Below are 23,634 nucleotides of genomic sequence, written 5' to 3'. Positions count from 1 at the left end.
TGAGATCGTGCCACTGCACTCCAGCCTGGGTGTCAGAGCGGGACACTGTTTGGAAGAAAAAGAAGAAAGAAGGAAAGAGAGAGAGAGAAAAAAGAAGAAAAAGAAAGAAAGAAAGAAAGAAAGAAAGAAAGAAAGAAAGAAAGAAAGAAAGAAAGAAAGAAAGAAAGAAAGAAAGAAAGTGAAAGAAAAGAAAGAAGGAAGGAAAGAAAGAAAAAAGAATGAAAGAATAAAAGAAAGAAAAGAAAGAAGGAATGAAAGAAAGGAAAAAAGAAGAGAGAGAGAGACAGAGAAGGGAAGAAAGGAAGCTGAAAAGCAAAGAAAGACATGAAAGAAAGCAAAAAAGCCTACAGCACCTGGCATTTTCCCATCCAAGTACTAACCAGGCCCGACCTTGCTTAAGCTTCAAAGATTAGACGAGATCGGGCGCATTCAGGGTGGTATGGCCGTAGATGCTGGTAGAGGTGCCTGGCTGCCCCAAGAGCCCAGCACAGCCATGCCCACTGACTGACAGCATGCACCGCTGGCCCATGGCCGCCGGGCTCGAATCGGGACCCCCGTGCCACTTTCCCTGGCTCCCGAAATCCCGAGGTTCGACCACATCAGGCCTGCTCAGAACAGGGAGTGCTCCGAGGCGTCAGGGCCCAGGGCCCACAGTCCTAGGACCCCGTCCAGTCCTCCGTGCTATTGCGGACATATTCTTTTGGATCCATGGCTGTTCAGGAGCTCCTGCGGGGCCCCTGCTGCCCCAATCACCCACAGCTGTCAGAGCTGGCCAAGACTGAACAGCTGGACCAGCCACGCCTGGCATTTTTCTCACAACGCACCCAACACGGTGACTTGTCCCAACCAAGACCCGACCGGTGGGCAAAAGGGCATGGGAGGTTGGGGGTTGGGAGATGGTCCTGCTTTCCCCGGAACTGGCACTAGGGCCGGCAGCCTGATCCCCGGCAAGAGGGGCTGAGAGAAACCCAGACACACCGCACCACCACCAGGAGCAAATCCACGGCCCCACACACAGACACACCCAGGCGCTCACGTGCGGGAACCCAGACATTCACGCACCCACACACACAGAAACACACACACACACACACACACACACACACATGCAAGACCACACAAACGGCTTGAAGGAGAGCAAGGAACAGATGGATGGAGAGATTGAAACTGAGGGAGGGAGAAAGACAGCGATCAAGAGAGACAGGGGAGGGGGAGAGGGAAAGAGACAGACAGAGAGGCAGAGAAAGAGAGAGGGACAGAGGAAGGCAGAGAGACAGAGAGACAGATGGAAGGCAACAGAAGTAGCACGAGGTGCAAGCACAAACCCAGAAGAGAGAAGGGGATGGAGATAGAAAGTGAGAGCTATAGAACCTTGCAGAGGGAGCACCCTGCTCCAGTAGGCAAGTCCCTTTTGAGCAGGCCGGGATAGGGTGGAGGGGGCTTGGGCTGGGCCAGAACAGGGTGGCCAGGCCTTCCGTGGGAGAGGAGCAATGGAGCACTGAGACGGGTTTTGTCTTGGATTAATTGTCTGCTTTGCAGGTGGATTTCGTAGGCTCCTTCCTTTTTTGGAACCTCTTTGTGCTCTTGGTGTGGTGCAGTGGTCCCCTTGATTTGCAGAGGGCACCCACCCGTTTGGCATGAGCCGTGGCACCAAGCGTGCCCACAGGGCCCGAGGCCTGGGTCTCTGGCGTGTCCTCGGGACTGGAGTTTAAACGGAGTTTTTGGCAATGGGAACCCGGGTGCACAGGCACTGTTTTCCTGGTGACAGGGGTAGCAATGTCCTTCCCCCGGATAAAGCATCCCCTGCAATCTAGACCGGAGGTCTTAGCTGGCGTGTCTGGCACCCACTGCCCCTGCCTGTCCCTTCCCCCGGTTTGGAAGGTTCCAGCGTCGCCTGATGAGTGGATTGAAATGCCTGAGCATTCCGGAAGGGGGTAAGGTCCCAAAAGGCAGGAAACCCGTGCCTGCACCTTTGGGGTCCGGCCCCTGCCCTCCCGGGCTGGAGACGGGCTCCTGGCGGGGCGGCAGTGAGGCGCAAGCGGTGGGATGCTGCCGCCTGGTGATGCTTTGGTGGCGGACCACCAGGAGGAGGTCCCTGGCTGCGGCGGTGGTGTAGGCGGACAATAAAGTGGGAGTAGAGTCAGGGTAGGTTGGGAAGCATGGTGACAGTAAGGGGAAAGGAGGGAGGGGGAAGCCACAAAAGCCTACAGCAGGCCAGGCACGCTGGATCACGCCTGTCATGCCAGGACTTTGGGAGGCTGAGGCAGGTGGATCACAAGGTCAGGAGATCCAGACCAGCATGGCTAGCACGGTGAAACCCCATCTCTACTAAAACTACAAAACATGAGCTGGGCATGGTGGCAAGCACCTCTAGTCCCAGGTGCTCAGGAGACTGAGGCAGGAGAATGGCGTGAACCCAGGATTCGGAGTTTGCAGTGAGCCGAGATCACGCCAGTGCACTCCAGCCTGGGTGACAGAGCTAGACACTGGCTAGAAGAGAAAGAAAGAAAGAAAGGAAGGAAGGAAGGAAGGAAGAAAGAAAGAAAGAAAGAAGAAAGAAGGAAGGAAGGAATAAGAAAGAAGGAAGGAAGGAAGGAAAGAGAGAGAGAGAAAGAGAGAGAGAAAGAAAGGAAGGAAGGAAGGAAGGAAGAAGGAAAGAAAGAAAGAAAGAAAGAAAGAAAGAAAGAAAGAAAGAAAGAAAGAAAGAAAGAAAGAAAGAAAGAAAGAAGAAAAAAATAAAGAAAGAAAGGAGAGTGAGAACGGAACCCGTGCCTGCAACTTTGGGGTCTGGCCCGCTGCCCTCCTGGGCTGGAGCTGGGCTCCTGGTGGAGTGGCAGTGAGGCGGAAGAGGTGAGGCCTGCAGCCCGGTGGTGCTTTGGTGGCGAACCCCCAGGAGGAAGTCCCAGGCTGCAGCGAGTGTCTAGGCAGGGAATGAAGGGGGAGTAGAGTCAGGGGAAGTTGGGAAGCATGGCGACAGTAGGGGGAAGGGAGGGAGGTGGGAAGCCACAAAAGCCTACAGCAGGCCGGGCACGGTGGTTCATGCCTGTAATCCCAGCACTTCGGGAGGCCGAGGCGGGAGGATCACGAGTTCAGGAGATCTACACCAGCCTGGCTAATACAGTGAAACCCAGTCTCTACTAAAACAACAAAACATGAGCCATGCGTGGTGGTGGGTACCTGTATTCCCAGGTACTCAGGAGGCTGAGGCAGGAGAATGGTGTGAACCCGGGAGGCCGAGCGTTTTGTGAGCCAAGATCTTGCCACTGCACTCCAGCCTGGGTGACAGAGCGAGACTCCATCTGGAAGAAAAAGAAAGACAGAAAGAAATAAAAGAAAGAAGGAAAGAAAGAAGAAAGAAAGAAAGAAATAGAGAAAGAAAGAGAAAGAAAGAAAAAAAGAAAGAAAGAAAGAAAGAAAGAAAGAAAGAAAGAAAGAAAGAAAGAAAGAAAGAAAGAAAGAAAGAAAGAAAGAAAGGAAGGAAGGAAGGAAGAGGAGAGAGAGAAGGGAAGAACGGAAGGTAGAAAAGAAAGAAAGACAAGAAAGAATGAAAGCAAAAACGCCTGTAGCACCCGGTATTCCCAGGAGTCTCCCGTTCAACTACTAACCAGACCCGACCCTGCTTAGCTTCCAGAGAACAGACAGGATCTGGTGCGTTCAGGGTGGTATGGTCGTAGACCCTAGCAAAGGCCCTTGGCTGCCCCAAGAGCCCGGGCCAGCCATGTCTGCCAGCTTCCAGCTGCCACCGACAGCCCAGGGACACTGGGCTCTGATCAGGACCCCCTGAGACCCTCGCTCGCAGCCTTCCCCTTGCTCCTGATCTCCCGAGCTTCCAACACGTCGAGACCACTCAGAATAGGGAGTGCTCCAAGGCATCAGGGCCCAGGGCCCACGCTTCTGGAACACTGTCTGGTCTTCCGCCCTGTCACGGACGTATTCTTTTGGATCTCTGGCCACACAGGAGCACCTCCGTGGCACCCTCTTGCCGCAGCCACCCAGAGCCATCAGGGTTGTCCAAGGGCAAACAGCACTCCCAGCCACAGGTGGACTTTTGTCACAACGCTCCCACCACAGTCACTTGTCCTGACCAAGACCCGGCTGGTGGGCAAGAGGGTGTGGGGGATTGGGAGTTGGAGTATGACCCTGCTTTGCCCCAGGCTGACACTGGAGCCGGCAGCCTGATCCCCGGCGAGAGGGGCTGAGAGACACCCAGACACACCCCACCACCACCAGGAGAAAATCCACAGCACCACACACAGACACACCCGGGCTCTTGCACGGAGTAACACACACATGCGCCTGCCCACTCCCGTGCACAAATGTGCACGCACACACACACATATGCACGCACACACAAACGACTTGAAGGAAAGCAATTAAGAGATGGAAGGAGAGATTGAAAACGAGGGAGGGAGAGAGACAGCAATCCAGAGAGACAGGGGAGAGGGAGAGGGAGACAGACACAGAGGCAGAGAAAGAGAGAGGGACAGAGAGAGAGAGAGAGAGACAGATAGACAGAGGGAAGTCGACAGAAGTAGCATGAGGTGCAGTGTCAAACCCAGAAGAGAAAGAGGGAGGGAGCTAGAGAGTGAGAGCGATAGAGCTTTGGAGAGGCAGCTCCCTGCTCCGGTAGTCAGAGCCCTTTTGAGCAGGCCAGGTTAGGGTGGAGGGGGCATGGGCTGGGCCAGAACAGGGTGACCAGGTCGTCCATGCAAGAGGAGCAATGGAGCGCTGAGACAGGTTTTGTCTTGGATTAATTGCTTGCTTTGGAGGTGGGTTTCTTAGGACCCTCCCTTTGTTGGCACCTCCCTGTGCTTTTGGTGTGGTGCAGTGGGCCCTGACATTTGCCGAGGGTGCCCGCCCATTTGGAGACAGCCGTGACACTAGGTATGACCACGGGGCCCAAGGCCTGTGTTTCTGACATGTCCTTGGGAATGGAGTTTACACGAAGTTGGTGGCGATGGAAATCCGGATGCACAGGGTCACTTTTCCTTGTAGGTGGCGAAGCAATGTCCTTCCCCTGGATAAAGCAGCCCCTGCCTTCTGTAGCGGAGGTCTTGGCTGGCATGTGTAGCACCCACTGCCTCAACTCGCCACTTCCCCTGGTTTGGAAGGTTGTGGCAGCGCCGGATGAGCAGTTTGAATCGCCTGGGCGTTCTGGGAGCAGGAAGGCACTGCGAAAGGCAGGGAACCCGCGCCTGAGCTTTGGGGTCAGGCCCTTGCACTCCCGGGCTGCAGTCGGGCTCCTGGCGGGGTGGTTGCAAGGCGGAAGCGGTGGGACGCTGCTGCCCACTGGTGGTTTGGTGGCAGACCCCCAGAAGGAGGTCCCCGGCTGCGGCTGCAGCGGGGGTGTAGGCGGGCGATAAAGGGGGAGCAGAGTCAGGGGAGGTTGGGAAGCATGGCAACAGCAGGGGGAAGGGAGGGAGGGGGGAAGCCACAGAAGACTACAGCAGGACCTGCGGGGTGGGTCACGCCTGTAATCCCAGCACTTTGGGATGCTAACACAGGTGGATGACGAGGTCAGGAGATCCAGACCAGCCTGGCTAACACGGTCAAACCCCATCTCTTCTAAAACTACAAAACATGAGCCAGGCGTGGTGCCGGGTATGGTGTCGGGCGCCTGTAGTCCCACCTGCTCCGGAGAATGAGGCAGGAGAATGGTGTGAAACCAGGTTGCAGAGCTTGCATTGAGCCGAGATCGCACCACTGCACTCCAGCCTGCATGACAGAGCAAGACTCCATCAAAGAAAGAAAAGGAAAGAGAGAAAAGAAAGAAAGAAAGAAAGAAAGAAAGAAAGAAAGAAAGAAAGAAAGAAAGAAAGAAAGAAAGAAAGAAAGAAAGAAAGAAAGAAAGAGAAAGAAAGGAAGGAAGAAAGGGAAAGAAAGAAAGAAAAGAAAAAAGGAAAGAAAGAAGAAAGAGAGAGAGAAAGAAGGAAAAAAAGAAAGAAAAGAGGAAAGAAAGAAGAAAGAAGGAAAGAAAGAAAGAAGGAAAGAAAGAAGAAAGAAGGAAAGAAAGAAATAAAGAAAGAGGGAAAGAAAGAAAAGAAAGAAAGAAAGAAAGAAAGAAAGAAAGAAAGAAAGAAAGAAAGAAAGAAAGTGAGAGAGAGAGACAGAGAGAGAAGTGAAGAAAGGAAAGTACAAAAGAAAGAAAGCAAAAAATCCTACAGCACCCGGTATTCCCAGGTGGTCTCCCATCCAAGTACTAACCAGGCCCGACCCTGCTTAGCTTCCAAGATCAGACTAGATCGGGCGCGTTTAGGGTGTTATGGCCATAGATGCTAGATCAGGACTCCCGAGACACTTGCCTGTGGCCTTCTCCCGGCTCCAGAGCTCCCGACCTTCCACCACGTTGGGCCCACTCGGAACAGGGAGTGCTCCGAGGCGTCAGGGCCCAGGGCCCACGATCCTGGGACCCCGTCTGATCCTCTGCCTTGTCACTTAGTTATTCTTTTGGATCTGTGGTCACTCAGGAGCTCCTGTGAGACCCCATCTTGCCCCACCTAGCCAAAGCCCTCAGGGCTGGCCAAGGGCAAACACTTGGACCAGCAGAGCATGGCCTCTTTCTCACAACCACCACCATGGTCGCTCTTCCCCAACAAGAACTGGCCTGTGGGCAAGAGGGCGTGGGTGGTTGGGGGTTGGGGGATGGCCCTGCTTGACTCCGGGCTGGCACTAGAGCCGGCAGCCTGATCCCTGGTGAGAGGGACTGAGAGAAACCCAGACACACCCCATCACCATCAGGAGCAAATCCACAGCCCCACACACAGACACGCATGGGCGCTGGCATGCAGTAACCCACATACGCACATGTGCACACACACAGACACACACAAACACACACACACGCGTGCACGCATACACAAACGTCTTGAGGGAGAGCAGGGAAGCGATGGATGGAGAGATTGAAACCGAGGGAGGGAGAGAGACAACGATCGAGAGAGACAGGGGAGGGGGAGAGGGAAAGAGACAGACAGAGAGGCAGAGGAAGAGGGAGGGACAGGGAAAGAGAGGCAGAGAGACAGGGGGAAGGTGACAGAAGTAGGACGAGGTGGAGGGGCAAACACAGAAGAGAGAGGGGGAGGAAGGAAGAGAGCAAAAGCAATAGAGTCTTGGACAGGGAGCATCATTCTCCATTAGCCAGGGACGTTTTGAGCAGGCCGGGATAGGGTGAAGGAGACTTGGGCTGGGCCAGAACAGGGTTTCCAGGATGCCTATGCAAGAGGAGTAACGGAGCACTGAGACCGGTTTTGTCTTGGATTAATTGCTTCCTTTGGAGGTAGATTTCGTAGGCTACTGCCTTTATTGGCACCTCCCTGTGCTCTTGGTGCAGTGCAGTGGGCCCCTCGATTTGCAAAGTGCCCCCACCTGTTTGGCAGGAGCCATGGCACCGGGTGTGACCAGGAGGCCTGAGGCCTGGGTCTCTGGCGTGTCCTCAGGACTTTAGTTTACCCGAAGTTGGCAGCAATGGGAATCCGGGTGCAGGGGGACTGTTTTCCTAGTGGCTGGGGAACCAATGTCCTTCCCCTGGATAAAGCAGTCCCTGCGTTGTGGAGCAGAGGTCTTGGCTGGTGTGTGTGGCACCTGCTGCCCCTGCCCGCCCCTTCCCCCAGTTTGGAAGGTTGAGGTTTCACCCGACGAGTGGATTGAATCACTTGGGCGTTCCGGGAGCGGGAAGGCACCGCGAACAGCAGGCAACACGCGTCTGTGCCCTTGGGATCCGGCCCCCTGCCCTCCCGGGCTGCAGCCGGACTCCTGATGGGGTGGCAGCGAGGTGGAAGCAGTGGTATGCTGCTGACCGGTGGCACTTTGCTTGCAGAGCCCCAGGAGGAGGTCCCCAACTGAGGCTGTGGCGTGTGCATAGGTGGGTGATAAAAGGGGTGTAGAGTCAGGGGAGGTTGGGAAGCATGTTGACAGTAGGGGGAAAGGAGGGAGGGGTGAAGCCCCAAAAGCCTACAGCAGGCCAGGCGCAGTGGATCACGCTTGTAATCCCAGCACTTTGGGAGGCAGAGGCGGGTGGATCACGAGGTCAGGAGATCCAGACCAGCCTGACTAACACGGTGAAACCAAGTCTCTATGAAAACTGCATAACATGACACCGGCATGGGGGTGGGTGCCTGTAGTCCCTGCTGCTCGGGAGGGTGAGGCAGGAGAATGGCGTGAATGTGCTACGAGGAGCTTCCAGTGAGCCGAGATCACGGTACTGCACTCCACCGTGGGTGACAGAGCGAGGAAGAAAAAGAAGACAGAAGAGAAGAAAGAAAGAAGGAAGGAAGGAAAGAAAAAAAGAAAGAAGAAAGAAAGAAAGAAAGAAAGAAAGAAAGAAAGAAAGAAAGAAAGAAAGAAAGAAAGAAAGAAAGAAAGAAAGAAAGAAAGAAAAGAAAGAAAAGAAAGAAAAGAAAGAAAGAAAAAAGAAAGTGAGAGAGAGAGAAAGAAAAAAAGAGAGAGAGGGAAACAAAGAAAGAAAGAAAGAGAGAAAGAAAGGAAAGAGAAAAAAGAAAGAGAGAAAGAAAGAAGGAAAGAAGAAAGAAAGAAAGAAACAAAGAAACAAAGAAACAAAGAAAGAAACAAAGAAAGAAATACATGAGAGAGAGAGAGAAAAGGGAAGAAAGGAAGGTAGAAAAGAAAGAAAGACAAGAAAGAAAGCAAAAAAGCCTACAGTACCTGGTATTTCCACACGGTCTCCCAACCAAGTACTAACCAGGCCCCACCCTGCTTAGCTTCTGAGATCAGATGAGATCAGACGCATTCAGAGTGGGATGGCCGTAGACATGGGCAGAGGCCCCTGGGACCGGGAAGGCATGGTGAATGGCAGGGAACCCATGCCTGTGCCTTTAGGGTCTGGCCCCCTGCCCTCCCGGACTGGAGCCAGGCTCGTGGTGGGGCACCGACGAGGCGTAAACGGTGGGATTCTGTTGCCCTGTGTTGCTTTGGTGTCCTGGGGACACCCAGGAGGAGGTCCTCGGCTGCAGCAGGGGTGTAGGCAGGCAATAAAGAAGGAGCAGAGTCAGGTGAGGTTGGGAAACATGGCAACAGTAGGGGGAAGGGAGGGATGGGGGATGCCACAAAAGCCTACAGCAGGCTGGGCATGGTAGATCACTCCTGTAATCCCAGCACATTGGGAGGCTGAAGCATGTGGATCACGAAGTCAGGAGATCCAGATCAGCCTGGCTTACACAGTGAAACCCCGTCTCTACTAAAACTACAAAACATGAGCCAGGAGTCGTGGTGGGCACCTGTAGTCCCAGTTGCTCAGGAGGCAGAGGAAGGGTAATGGCGTGAACCCTCGAGGTGGAGCTTGCAGTGAGCCGAGATCGTGCCACTGCACTCTAGTCTGGTTGACAGAGCGAGACTCCATCTGGAAGAAAAGAAGGAAGGAAGGAAGGAAGGAAGGAAGGAAGGAAGGAAGGAAGGAAGGAAGGAAGGAAGGAAGGAAGGAGGGAAGGAGGGAAGGAGGGAAGGAGGGAAGGAGGGAAGGAGGGAAGGAGGGAAGGAGGGAGGGAGGGAGGGAGGGAGGGAGGGAGGGAGAGAGAGAGAGAGAGAGAGAGAAAGAAAGAAAGAAAGAAAGAAAGAAAGAAAGAAAGAAAGAAAGAAAGAAGAGAGAGAAGGGAAGAAAGGAAGGTAAAAAAGAAAGAAAGCAAAGAAGCCTACAGCATGCACTATTCCCACGCGGTCTCCTGTCCAAGTGCTAACAGGGCCGACGCTGTTTAGCTTCCAAGATCAGACGAGATAGGGCATGTTCAGGGTGCCATGGCCCACAGAGGCGCCTGCTCCAAGAGCCCCAAGAGTCCTGCCAAGCCATGCCAGCCAACTTCCAGCCAGCAGCGCCAGCCAGGGGCCATGGGGCTGTGATCCGGACCCCCGAGCGTCTCTCCCGCATCCTTACCCCAGCTCCTGAGCTCCCGAGTTTCCACCCCATCCCACCTGCTCGGAACAGGGAGTGCTCAGAGGAGTCAGGGCCCAGGGCCCACGATCCTGGTACCATGTTCAGTCCTCCACCCTGTCAGGGAGGTATTGTTTTGGTACTTGGCCGCTCAGGAGCTCCTGTGAGGCCCCCTCTTGCCCCACCCACCCAGAGCAGACAAAGCTGGCCAAGGGCGAACAGCTGGCCCAGTCATGCATAGCCTTTTTATCACAACTCCCCCACAACGGACGCTTGTTCCGACGAAGGCCCGGCCAGTGGGCAAGAAGGCATGGTGGGTTGGGGATGGGGGATGGCCCTGCTTTGTCCCAGGCTAGCACTAGAGCCGGCAGGATGATCAACGGCGAGAGGGGCTGAGAGAAACCCAGACACACCCCACCACCAACAGGAGCAAATCCACAGCCCCACACAGAGACACACCCGGGTGCTCGCGTGCCGGAACCCACACACACGCACGTGGACACACACAGACACACACAAACACACACACACATGCACACACACAAAAACGTCTTCAGGGAGAGCAAGGAAGAAATGGATGGAGAGATTGAAACCGAGGGAGGGAGAAAGACAGAGATCGAGAGAGACGGGGAGGGGGAGAGGGAAAGAGACAGACAGAGAGATAGAGAAAGAGAAAGGGACAGGAAAAAAGAGATAGACAGAGAGACATAGCAAAGGCAACAGAAAGAGCAGGAGATGCAAGGGAAACCCAGAAGAGAGAGGGGGAGGGAGATAGAGAGTGAGAGAGATAGAGCCATGGAGAGGGAGCACAATGCTCTGTTAGCCAGGGCCCCTTTGAGCAGGCCGGGATAGGGTGGAGGGGCCTTGGGCTGGGCTAGAACAGGGTGGCCAGGCCGTCCATGCGAGAGGAGTTACAGAGCTCTGTGATGGGTTTTTTCTTGGATTAATTGCTTGCTTTGGAGGTGGGTTTCATGGGCTCCTTCTTTTGTTGGCACCTCCATGTGCTCTTGGCACAGTGCAGAGGGCCCCTTGATTTGCAGAGTGCCCCTGCCCATTTAGCGGGAGCCATGGCACCAGCCATGCCCACGGGGTCCAAGGCCTGGGTCTTTGGCAAGTCCTCGGGACTTTAGTTTACACGAGGTTGTTGGCAATGGGAATCCGGGTGCACAGGCACTGTTTTCCTGTTGGCTGGCATAGCAATGTCCTTCCCTCAGAAAAAGCAGGCCCTGCGGTCTGGAGCGGAGGTCTTGGCTAGTGTGTGTGGCACCTGCTACTACTGCCAGTCCCTTTAACCCGTTTGGAAGGTTGCAGCAGGGTCTGTTGAGTGGATTGAATCACCTGCGCATTCTGGGAGTGGGAAGGCATTGCAAACGGCAGGCAACCCGCGCCTGCGCCTTTGGGATCCAGCCCGCTGCCCTCCCGTGCTGGAGCTGGGCACCTGGAAGAGTGACAGCGAGGTAGAAGTGGTGATGTCCTGCAGCCCCCTGGTGCTTTGGTGGCAGACACCCAGGAGGGGTTCTCAGGCTGTGGCGGGTGTGTAGGTGCACGATAAATGGGGAGCAGAGACAGGGGAAGTTGGGAAGTATGGCAATAGTAGGGGGAAGGGAGAGAGGGGTGAAGCCACAAAAGCCTTCAGCAGGTCAGGCATGGTGGATCACGCCTGTAATCCTAGCACTTTGGGAGGCCGAGGTTGGTGGATCACGAGGTCAGGAGATCCAGACCAGCATGGCTAAAACGTTGACACCCCGTCTCTACTAAAACTACAGAACATGAGCTGGGTGTGGTGGTGAGCGCCTGTAATCCCAGCTGCTAGGGAGACTGAGGCAGGAGAAAGGCGTGAACCCGGGAATCAGAGCTTGGAGTGAGGTGAGATCACGCCACTGCACTCCAGCCTGCGTGACAGAGCAAGACTCCATCTGGAAGACAAAGAATGAAAGAAAGAAAGAAAAGGAAAGAAAGAAAAAAAGAAAGAAGAGAGAAAAAGAAAGAAAGAAAGAAAGAAAGAAAGAAAGAAAGAAAAGAAAGAGAGAGAGAGAGAGAGAGAGGGAGGGAGGGAGGGAGGGAGGGAGGGAGGGAGGGAAAGAAAGAAAGAAAGAAAGAGAGACAGACAGAAAGAAAGAAAGAAAGAAAGAAAGAAAGAAAGAAAGAGAGAGAGAGAGAAGGGAAGGAAGGAAGAAAAAGAAAGAAAGAAAGAAAGAAAGAAAGAAAGAAAGAAAGAAAGAAAGAAAGAAAGAAAGAAAGAAAGAAAGAAAGAGAAAGAAAGAAAGAAAGAAAATAGAAAAAAGGAGAGAAAGAAAGAAAAGAAAGAAAGAGGCCGGGCGCGGTGGCTCAAGCCTGTAATCCCAGCACTTTGGGAGGCCGAGATGGGCGGATCACGAGGTCAGGAGATCGAGACCATCCTGGTTAACACGGTGAAACCCCGTCTCTACTAAAAAATACAAAAAACTAGCCGGGCGAGGTGGCGGGCGCCTGTAGTCCCAGCTACTCGGGAGGCTGAGGCAGGAGAATGGTGTGAACCTGGGAGGCGGAGCTTGCAGTGAGCTGAGATCCGGCCACTGCACTCCAGCCTGGGTGACAGAGCGAGACTCCGTCTCAAAAAAAAAAAAAAAAAAGAAAAGAAAGAAAGAAGGGAAGAAAGAAAGAAGGAAAGAAGGAGAGGAAAGAAAGAGACAGAGAAAGACAGAAAAGAAGGAAAGAAAGAAAGAGAGAAAGAAAGAAAAATAAAGAAAGAAAAGAAAGAAAATGAAAGAAAAGAAAAGAAAGAAGGAAATAAAGAAATAAAGAAACAAAGAAGAAAGAAAGAAAACAAATGAAAAGAAGGGAAGAAAAAACAGAGAAAGAAAGAAAGAAGGACAGAAACAAAGAAAGAGAGAGAAAGAAAAGAAAGGACGAAAGAAAGAGAAAGAAAAGAAAAAAAGAAGGAAAGAACAAAAGAGAAAGAAAGGAAGAAGGAAAGAAATAAAGAAGGAACAAAAGAGAGAAAGAAAGAAAAGAAAGATAGAAAGAGAGAAGACAGAAAGAGAGAAGGATAGAAAGGCAGGTAGAAAAGAAAGAAAACAAGAAAGCCTACAGCACCCGGTATTCCCAGGCGGTCTCCCATTCAAGTACTAACCAGGCCCCACACTGTTTAGCGTCTGACATCAGACGAGATAGGGTGGGTTCAGGGTGGTATGCCCGTAGATGCCGGCAGAGGTGCCTGGCTGCCCCAAGAGCCCAGGCCAGCCATGCCCACTGGCTTCCAGCTGGCACTGTCAGCCCGGGGATGCCAGGCTCATATCCGAACCCCTGAGACGCTCGCCGTCCACCTTTCTCCATCTCCCGAGCTCCCAAGATTCCACCACGTTGGGCCCGCTGGGAACAGGGAGTGCTCCAAGGCATCAGGGCTGAGGGCCCATGATCCTGGGACATCATCCGGACCTCTGACCTGTTGAGGAGGTATTCTGGATCCCTAGCAGCTCAGGAGCGCCTGTGAGGCACCCTCTTGCCACACCCAGCCAGAGCCATCACGACTGGCCAAGGGCGAACAGGCAACTGAGCACACGTGGACTTTTTCTTACAATGCCAACACCATGGTCATTTATCCCGACCAAGACCTGGCCGGTGGTCAAGAGGGTGTGGGGGCTTGGGGGTTGGGTGGTGGCCCTGCTTTTCCCCAGGCTGGCACTAGAGCCAGCAGCCAGAGGTGGAAGTGATGGGATGTTGCTCCCCAGTGGTGCTTCTGTGGCAAACACCCAAGAAGAGTTCCCTGGCTGCGGTGGAATGGTAGGAGTTCAATAAAGTGGGAGCAGAGTCAGGGGAGGTTGGGAAGCATGGCGACAGTAGGAGGAAGGGATGGAGGGGGGAAGCCACAAAAGCCGACAGCAGCCCAAGCACGGTGGATCATGCCTGTAATCTCAGCACTTTGGGAATCCGAGGCAAGTGGATCACGAGGTCAGGAGATCCAGACCAGCCTGGCTAACATGGTGAAACGCTGTCTCTACTAAAACTACAAAACATGAGCCAGGCGTGGTGGTGGGCACCTGTAGTCCCTGCTTCTCGGGAGGCTGAGATAGGAGAATGGTGTGAACCTGGGTGGAGGAGCTTGCAGTGAGCCAAGATTGTGCCACTGCACTCCAGCGTGGGTGGCATAGTGAGATGCCATCTGGAATAAAAAGAAATGAAGGAAGGAAGGAAGGAAGGAAGGAAGGAAGGAAGGAAGGAAGGAAGGAAGGAGGGAAGGAAGATGAAAGAAAGAAAGAAAGAAAGAAAGAAAGAAAGAAAGAAAGAAAGAAAGAAAGAAAGAAAGAAAGAAAGAAAGAAAGAAAGAAAGAAAGAAAGAAAGAAAGGAAGGAAGGAAGGAAGGAAGGAAGGAAAGAGAGAGAGAAAAAACGAAAGAAAGAAAGAAAGAGACAGACAGAAAAGAAAGAAGAAAGAATGAATGAATCAAATAGAGAAAGAAAAGAAAGAAGGAAAGAAAGAAAGAAGGAAAGAAAGAAAGAGAGAGAAAGAAAGAAAGAAGGAAGAAATTAAGAAAGAAAGAAAGAAAGAAAGAAAGAAAAGAAAGAAGGAAAGAAAGGAGAGAGAAAGAAAGAAAAAACAACAAAAGAAGGAAAGAAAGAAAGAGAGAGAGAGAGAAAGAAAAAGAAAGGAGAGAAAGAAGAAAGAAAGAGAGGAAGAAAGAAAAGGACGAAAGAAAGAAGAAATAAAGAGACAGAGAAATGATGAAAGAAAAGAAGGAAAGAATGAAAGAAAGAAGAAAGAAAGAGAAAGAAAGAAAGAAGGAAAAGAGAGAGAGAAAGAAAAGAAAGAAAGAAGGAAAGAAAGAAGAAAGAAAGAGAGAAATAAAAGAAAGAAAACAAAGAAAGAAGGAAAGAAAGAAGAAAGAGGGAAAGAAAGAAAGAAAGAAAAGAAAAGAAAGAAAGAAGAGAGAGAAAGATGGAAAGAAAGGAATGTAGAAAAGAAAGAAAGACAAGAAAGAATGCAAAAAAGTCTACAGCACCCGGCATTCCCAGGCAGTCTCCCATCCAAATACTAACAAGGCCTGACCCTGCTTCGCGTCCGAGATCAGATGACATCTCGCGCGTTCAGGGTGATATGGCCGTAGACACCGGCAGAGGTGCCTGGCTGCCACAAGAGCCTGGCCCAGCCATGCCTGCCAGCTTCCAGCTGGAACCACCAGCCCGGATTCTCCGGGCTCCAGTCGGGACCCCCGAGCCCCTCGCCTGCGGCCTTCCCCTGGCTCCCGAGATCCCGAGCTTCCACCACATCCGAGCCACTCGGAACAGGGAGTGCTCCGATGTGTCAGGGCCCAGGCTCCATGATCCTGGGACCCCGTTCGGTCCTCCACCATGTCGCAGAGCTATTCTTTTGGATCCTGGCAGCTCAGGAGCTCCTGTGAGGTCCCCTCTTGCCGCACCGACCCAGAGCCGTCAGGACTGGCCAAGTTAGAACAGACGGCCCAGCCGCTTGTGACCTTTTTCTCACAACGCCCCAACCACGGTCGCTTCTTCCGACCAAGACCCGGCCGGTGGGCAAGAGGGCGTGGGGGTTGGGGGTTGGGGGATGCTCTATTTTTCCCCGGGCTGGCACTAGATCCAGCAGCCTGATCCCCGGAGAGAGGGACTGAGAGAAACCCAGACACACCCCACCAACACCAGAAGCAAATCCACAACCCCACACACAGACACACACAGGCACTTGCACATGGGAACCCACACACTCACGAGTGCAGGCACACAGAAACACACACACACACACACACATGCACGCACGCACAAATGGCTTGAAGGAGAGCAACAAAGAGGTGGATGGAGAGATTGAAACTGAGGGAGGGAGAGAGACAGTGATTGAGAGAGACAGGGGATGGGGAGAGGGAAAGAGACATACAGAGAGGCAGAGAGACAGGGACAGAGAAAGAGAGAGACACAGAGAGATGGGGGAAGGCGACACAAATACCGTGAGGTGCTGGGGCAAACCCAGAAGAGAGAGGGGGTGGGAGCTAGAGAGTGAGAGCGATAGAGCCTTAGAGAGGGAGCACTCTGCTCCTTTAGGAAGGGCCCTTTTGATCAGGCCAGGATAGCATGGAGGGGGCTCAGACTGGGCCAGAACAGGGTGACCCAGCCGTTCATGCAAGAGGAGCAGCGGAGCACTGTGACGGGTTTTCTCTTGGATTAATTGATTGATTTGGAGGCGGGTTTCATAGGCTCCTTCCTTTGTTGGCACCTCCATGTGCTCTTGGTGTGGTTCGGTGGGCCTCTTGATTTGCTGAGGGCGCCAGTCCATTTGGTGGGAGCCATGGCAATGGGCGTGCCCACAGGGCCGGAGGCCTGGGTCTGTGGAGTGTCCTTGGGACTGGAGTTTACACGAAGATGGTGGCAATGGGAATCCAGGTGCACAGGGACTGTTTTCCTGGTAGCTGGCGAAACAATGTCCTTAACCTGGATAAAGCAGCCCCTTTGTTCTGGAGTGGAGGTCTTGGCTGGCATGTGTGGCACCCATTGCCCCTACCCGCCCCTTCCCCCAGTTTGGAAGGTTGTGGCGGTGCCTGATGAGTGGATTGAATCACCCGGTCATTCCTGGAGCAGGAAGGCACCACGAATGGCAGGGAACCCACACCTGGGCCTTTGGGGTCCAGCCCCCTGGCTCCTGGCAGAGTGGCGGCGAGGCAGAAGTGGTGGGATTCTGCTGCCCAGTGGTGCTTTCGTGGTGGACCCCCAGGAGTAGGTCCACGGTTGCAGCGGTGGGGTAGACAGGTAATAAAGGGAGAGCAGAGTCAGGGGAGGTTGGGAAGCATGGCGACTGTAGGGGGAAGGGAGGGATGGGGGCAGCCACAAAAGACTACAGCAGGATGGGCAAGGTGGATCACTCCTATAATCCGAGAACTTTGGGAGGCCAAGGCATGTGGATCATGAAGCCAGGAGATCCAGACCAGCCTGGCTAACTCAGTGAAACCCCGTCTCTACTAAAACTATAAAACATGAGGGGGAGTCATGGCGGGCACCTGTAGTCCCAGCTACACAGGAGGCTGAGGAAGGGGAATGGTGTGAACCCAAGAGGCGGAGCTTGCAGTGAGCCGAGGTCACGCCACTGCAATCCAGCCTGGGTGACAGAGTGAGATTCCATCTGGAAGTAAAAGAAGGAAGGAAGGAAGGAAGGAAGGAAGGAAGGAAGGAAGGAAGGAAGGAAGGAAGGAAGGAAGGAAGGAAGGAAGGAAGGAAGGAAAGAAAGAAAGAAAGAAAGAAAGAAAGAAAGAAAGAAAGAAAGAAAGAAAGAAAGAAAGAAAGAAAGAAAGAGAAAGAGAGAAAGGAGAGAGAGAAAGGAAGAAAGGAAGGTGGAAAAGAAAAAAAACAAAAAAGCCTACAGCACCTGGTATTCCCAGACGGTCTCCCATTAAAGTACTAACCAGGCCTGACCCTGCACAGCTTCTGAGATCAGGCGAGATCGGGCACGTTCAGGGTGGTATAGTAGTAGACACTGGCAGAGGCACCTGGCTGACCCAAGAGCTCAGCCCAACCATGCCCGCCAGCTTCCAGCCAGCACCGTTGACCCCGGGCCGCCGAGCTGGGATCGGGACCGCCGAGCTGCTCGCCCACAGCCTTCCCTCCGGCTCCTGTACTCCCAAGCTTGACCACGTCGCACCCGCTTTGAACAGGGAGTGCTCCAAGGCGTCAGATCCCAGGGCCTACGATCCTGGGACCCCATCTATTCCTCCACCCTGTCATGGAGGTATTCTTTTGGTACCTGGCTGCTCAGGAGTGCTGTGACGGGTTTTGTCTTGGATTAATTGCTTGCTTTGGAGGTGAGTTTCGTAGGCTCATTCATTTGTTGTCACCTCCCTGTGCTCTTAGTGCAGTGCAGTGGGCCCCTTGATTTGCAGAGTGCGCCGGCCCATTTGGTGGGAGCCGTGGCACCGGGCGTGCCCATGGGGCCTGTGGCCTGGGTCTCTGGCATGTCCTCAGGACTGGAGTTTACAAGAAGTTGGTGGCAATGTGAATCCGGGTGCAAAGGGACTGTGTTAATGGTGGCTGGTGAAGCAATGTCCTTCCCCCGGATAAAGCAGCCCCTGCCTTCCAGAGCGGAGGTCTTGGCTGGCGTCTGTGGCACCCACTGCCCCTGCCCACCCCTTTCCCCAGTTTGGAAGGTTGTGGCAGTGCCCAATGTGTGGATGGAATCACATGGGCGTTCCGGGAGTGGGAAGGCACTGCGAACGGCAGGGAACAAGTCCCTGCGCATTTGGATCCTGTTCCCTGCTCTCCCGGTCTGGAGTCGGGCTCCTGGCAGGGCAGCAGAGAGGCAGAAGCAGTGGGATGCTGCTCCCCGTGGTGCTTTGGTGGCGGACATCCAGGAAGAGGTCCCTGGTTGTGGCAAGGTTGCAGATGGGCGATATAGGGTGAGTAGAGTCAGGGGAGGTTGAGAAGCTCGGTGACAGTAGGGGCAATTGAGGAAGGGATCAAGCCACAAAAGCCTACAACAGGCCGATCGTAGTGGATCATGCCTGTAATCCCAGCACTATGTGAGGCCGAAGCGGGTGGATCACGATCTCAGGAGATCCAGACCAACGTGGCTAACACAGTGAAATCCTGTCTCTACTGAAAGTACAGAACATGAGCCGGGCGTGGTGGCAGGTGCCTGTAGTCCCAGCTGCCCGCGAGGCTGAGGCAGGAGAATGGTGTGAACCCAGGAGGCGGAACTTGCAGTCAGCCAAGATCGTGCCACTGCACGACAGCCTGGGTGACAGACTGAGACTGCATTTGGAAGAAAAAGGAAGGAAGGAAGGAAGGAAGGAAGGAAGGAAGGAAGGAAGGAAGGAAGGAAGGAAGGAAGGAAGGAAGGAAGAAAGAAAGAAAGAAAGAAAGAAAGAAAGAAAGAAAGAAAGAAAGAAAAAAGAAAGAGAAAGAGAGAGAAAGAGAAAGTAAGAAAAAAGAAAGGGAGAATGAAAGAAAGAGAGAAAGACAGAAAGAAAAGAAGGAAGAATGAAAGAAAGAAATGAAGAAAGAAAAGAAAGAGAGAAAGAAAGGGAAGAAAGAAAGTAGGAAAGAAGAAAGAAAGAAAGAATGAATGAATGAAAGAAAGGAGAAAGAAAGAGAGAAAAAAGAAAAGAAAGAAAGACAGAGGAAAGAAACAAAGAGAGAGAGAAAGAAAGAAAGAAAAAAGAAAAAGAAAGAAAGAGAGAAGAAAGAAAAAAGAAAGTAAGAAGGAGAGAGAAAGAAAGAAAAGAATGAAAGAAGGGAAGAAAGAAGAAAGAAAGAAAGAATGAAAGAGAGAAAGAAAAGATACAAAGAAGAGAGGGAGAAAGAAAGAAAAGAAAGAATGAAGGAAAGAAAGAAGAAACAAAGAAAGAGAGAAGGAAAGAAAGAAGTAAATAAAGAAAGAAAGGGAGAGAAAGAAAGAAAAGAAAGAAGGAAAGAAAGAAAGAAAGAGAAAAAGAAAGAAAAAACCGAAAAGAAAGAAGAGAGAGAGAGAAGGAAAGAAGGAAGGGAGAAAAGAAAGGAAGACAAGAAAGAATGCAAAAAAGCCTATAACACCCAGTACTCCCAGGTGGTCTCCCATGCAAGTACTAACCAGGCCTGACCATGCTTAGCTTCTGAGATCAAATGAGGTCAGGCACCTTCAGGGTGGTATGGCTGTAGACACCAGCAGAGACGCATGGCTGCCCCAAGAGCCTGGCCCAGCCATGCCCACCAGATTCCAACCGGCACTGCCAGTCCAGGGACGCCGGGCTTGTATCGGGACCCCCAAGCCGCTCACCCATGCTCTTCCCCTGGCTCCGGAGCTCTCGACCTTCCACCACGTCAGGACCGCTCAGAACAGGGAGGGCTCCAAGGCATCAGGGCCCAGGGCCCACGATCCTGGGACCCTGTCCGGTCCTCTGCCCTGTCGTGGAGGTATTCTTTTGGATCCCTGGCCACTCAGGAGCTCCTGTGAGGCCCCGTGTTGCCCCACCCACTCAGAGCTGTCACTGCTGGCCAAGGGAGAATATCTGGCCCAGTCACACATAGCCTTTTTCTCACAACGCCCCCACCATGGTCACTTGTCCCGACCATAACCCACCCACTGGTCAAGAGGGTGTGGGGGGTGGGGGTTAGGGGATGGCCCTGCTTTGCCCCGGACCAGCATTAGAGCCAGCAGCCTGATCTCCAGTGAGAGGGTCTGAGAGAAACCCAGACAGACCCCACCACCACCAGGAGCAAATCCACAGCCCAACACACAGACACACCTGGGCACTCGTGCGGGGGAACACACACGTGCGCGTGCACACACACAAATGCACACATACAGACACACACACTCACACACACGTGCACGCACACACAATTGGCTTGAAGGAGATCAAGGAAGAGATGGATGGAGAGACTGAAACCAAGGGAGAGAGAGATACAGTGATCGAGAAAGACAGGGGATGTGGAGAGGGAAAGAGACAGACTGAGAGGCAGAGAGAGAGGAACAGAGAAAGAGAGAGAGACAGAGAGACAGAGGGAAGGCAACAGAAGTAGGGCGAGGTGCAGGGGCAAATCCAGAAGAGAGAGGTGAAGGGAGCTAGAGAACGAGAGCGATAAAGCCGTGTAGAGGAAGCGCCCTGCTCTGGTAGGCTGGGCCCTTTTGAGCAGGCTGGGATAGGGTACAGGGGGATTGGGCTGGGCCAGAAGAGGTTGGCCAGTCCGTCGATGTGAGAGGAGTAATGGAGCACTGAGAACGATTTTGTCTTGGATTTATTGCTTGCTTTGGAGGTGGATTTCATAGGCTCCTTCTTTTGTTTGCACCTCCCTGTGCTCTTGGAGCGGTGCGGAGGGCCCCTTGATTTGCAGAGTGCCCCCACCCATTTGGCAGGAGCCGTGGATATGGGTGTGCCCATGGGGTCTGAGGCCTGGGTCTCTGGCATGTCCTCGGGATTTTAGTTTACATGAGGTTGGTGTCAATGGGAATCCGGGTGCACAGGGATGGTTTTTCTGGTGGCTGGCATAGCAATGTCCTTCCCCCAGATAAAAGAGGCTCTGTATTCTGGAACGGAGGTCTTGGCTGGCGTGTGTGGCACCAGCTCTCCTTGCCCGCCCCTTCCCCCAGTTTGGAAGATTGCAGCAGTGCCAGATGAGTGGATTGAATTGCCTGGGCCTTAAGGGAGCAGGAAGGCACCGCGAACTGCAGGGAACCCGCGACTGCACCTTTGTTGTCCGGCCCCCTGCCCTCCCAGGCTGGAGAAGGTACCCTGGCGGGGTGGCAGCGAGGTGGAAGCAGTGGGATGCTGCTGACCAGTGGTGCTTTTGTGGCGGACCCCCAGCAGGAGATCCCAGCCTGCAGTGGGGGTGTAGGTGGGCGATAAAGGGAGAGTAGAGTCAGGGGAGGTTGGGAAGCATGGTGACAGTAGGGGGAAGGGAGGGAGGGGGATGCCACAAAAGCCTACAGTAGGCCGGGTGTGGTGGATCAAGCCTGTAATGCCAGTACTTTGGGATGTCGAGGCGGGTGGATCACGACTTCAGGAGACCTAGGCCAGCCTGGCTAATACGGTGAAACCCCATCTCTACTAAAACTGCAAAACATGAGCCGGGCGTGGTGACGGGTGCCTGTAGTCCCAGGTGCTTGGGAGGCTGAGGCAGGACAATGGCATGAACCCGGGAGGCTGCAAGGTCGTGTCACTGCACTCCAGCCTGGGTGACAGAGTGAGACTCCGTCTGGAAGAAAAAGAAAGAAAGAAAGACAGAAAGAGAGAGAGAGAGGAAGGAAGGAAGGAAGGAAGGAAGGAAGGAAGGAAGGAAGGAAGGAAGGAAGGAAGGAAGGAAGGAAGGAAAAGAAAGAAAGAAAGAAAGAAAGAAAGAAAGAAAGAAAGAAAGAAAGAAAGAAAGAAAGAAAGAAAGAAAGAGAGAGAGAGGAAAGAAGAGAGAGAGAAAGAAAGAAAGATAGAAAGAACGAAAGAAAGGAAGGAAAGAAGAAAGAAAGAGAGAAAGAGAAAGAAAGAAAGGAAAGAAAGAAGGAAAGAAAGAAGAAGGAAAGAAAGAAAGAGAGAAAGAAAACAAAGAAAGAAGGAAGAAAGAAAGAGAGAAAGAAAGAAAAGAAAGAAAGAAGGGAGAGAGAGAGAAGGAAAGAAAGGAAGATAGAAAAGAGACCGGCCCAGCCATGCGCGCCGGCTTTCAGCCAGCACCGCCAGCCCGGGGCTCGGATCAGGACCCCCGAGCCCCTCGCCTGCGCCATTCCCCCAGTTCCCGAGTTTCCGACGTTCCACCACGTCGGGGCTGCTAGGAACAGGGAGTGCTCTGAGGCGTCAAGGCCCAGCGTCCAGGATCCTGCTCCTTAAGGCAGGGCCCTTTTGAGCAGGCCGGGATAGGGTGGAGAGAGCTTGAGCTGGGCCAGAACAGGGTGGCCAGGCCGTTCATGCGAGAGGAGCAACAAAGCTCTGTAACGGGTTTTCTCTTGGATTAATTGCTTGCTTTGGAGGTGGTTTTCATAGGCTGCTTCCTTTGTTGGCACCTCCATGTGCTCTTGGTGCGATTCGGTGGGCCCCTTGATTGGCAGATTGTGCCCTCCCCTTTGGTGGGAGCTATGAGAAACAGGCATGCACATGGGGCCTGAGGCCTGGGTCCGTGGAGTGTCCTTGGGACTGGAGTTTACATGAAGATGGCGGCAGTGGGAATCCAGGTGCACAGGCACTGTTTTTCTGGTGACTGGCGAAGCAATGTCCTTCCCCCAGATAAAACAGCCCCTGTGTTCTGGAGCTGAGGTCTTGGCTGGCATATGCAGCACCCGCTGCCACTGCCCACCCCTTCCCCCAGTTTGGAAGGTTGTGGCAGTTCCCGATGAGTGAATCGAATTGCCTGGACATTCGAGGAGCGGGAAGGCACCGCGAACAGCAGGGAACCCGCACCTATGCCTTTAGGGTTCGGCCCCCTGCCCTCCCGGACTGGAGACAGGCTCCTAGTGCTGCGGCGGTAAGGTGGGAGTGGAGGGATTGTGATGCCCGGAGGTGCTTTGGTGATGGACCCCCAGGAGGAGGTCCCTGGCTGTGGCGGGGTGTAGGCGGGCGATAAAGGGGGAGCAGAGTCAGGGGACGTTGGGAAGCAGGGCGACAGTAGGGGCAATTGAGGGAGGGGGCAAGCCACAAAAGCCTACAGCAAGCCAGGTGCGGTGGATCACACCTGTAATCCCAGCACTGTGGGAGGCCAAGGCAGGTGGATCACGATGTCAAGAGATGCAGACCAGAATGGCTAACACGGTGAAATCCCATCTCGACTAAAACTAAAAAACATGAGCCGGACATGGTGGCGGGTGCCTATAGTCCCAGCTGCTCGGGGGGCTGAGGCAGGAGAATGGCATGAACCTGGGAGGCGGAGCTTGCAGTGAGTGCCACTGCACTCTACCTTGGGTGATAGGGTGAGATTCCACCTGGAAGAAAAAGAAAGGAAGGAAAGGAAAGGAAAGGAAAGGAAAGGAAAGGAAAGGAAAGGAAAGGAAAGGAAAGGAAAGGAAAGGAAAGGAAAGGAAAGGGGAAAGGAAAGGAAAGGAAAGGAAAGGAAAGGAAAGGAAAGGAAAGGAAAGGAAAGGGGAAAGGAAAGGAAAGGAAAGGAAAGGAAAGGAAAGGGGAAAGGAAAGGAAAGGAAAGGAAAGGAAAGGAAAGGAAAGGAAAAAGGGAAGGGAAGGGAAGGGAAGGGAAGGGAAGGGAAGGGAAGGGAAGGGAAAGAAAGAAAGAAAGAAAGAAAGAAAGAAAGAAAGAAAGAAAGAAAGAAAGAAAGAAAGAAAGAAAGAAAGAAAGAAAGAGAGAGAGAGAAAGAAAGAAAGAAAGAGAGAGAGAC

The 23,634-nt window shown here is 52.9% G+C and overlaps 1 non-coding gene and 5 pseudogenes across 1 annotated transcript; all 6 read right to left on the bottom strand.

Moving 5' to 3' along the window:
* Positions 1-6,155: 6,155 nt before the first annotated feature.
* Positions 6,156-6,274, bottom strand: LOC114674802 (5S ribosomal RNA; annotated as a pseudogene).
* A 2,372-nt stretch (positions 6,275-8,646) lies between these two features.
* LOC114674666 (5S ribosomal RNA) lies at positions 8,647-8,765 on the bottom strand. Its single transcript, XR_003725789.1, has one exon. It is a non-coding gene; the product is annotated as a 5S ribosomal RNA (ribosomal RNA).
* A 4,175-nt stretch (positions 8,766-12,940) lies between these two features.
* On the bottom strand, positions 12,941-13,059 carry LOC114674610 (5S ribosomal RNA; annotated as a pseudogene).
* Positions 13,060-14,843: 1,784 nt separating this feature from the next.
* Positions 14,844-14,962, bottom strand: LOC114674624 (5S ribosomal RNA; annotated as a pseudogene).
* Positions 14,963-17,209: 2,247 nt separating this feature from the next.
* On the bottom strand, positions 17,210-17,328 carry LOC114674612 (5S ribosomal RNA; annotated as a pseudogene).
* A 2,040-nt stretch (positions 17,329-19,368) lies between these two features.
* On the bottom strand, positions 19,369-19,487 carry LOC114674976 (5S ribosomal RNA; annotated as a pseudogene).
* Between the last annotated feature and the right edge of the window lie 4,147 nt (positions 19,488-23,634).

This window comes from Macaca mulatta, chromosome 1, assembly GCF_049350105.2.
Source record: "Macaca mulatta isolate MMU2019108-1 chromosome 1, T2T-MMU8v2.0, whole genome shotgun sequence".
NCBI lineage: Eukaryota > Metazoa > Chordata > Mammalia > Primates > Cercopithecidae > Macaca > Macaca mulatta.
Note: the sequence above shows the minus strand (reverse complement) of the source record. Positions and strands in the feature narration are given on the sequence as shown.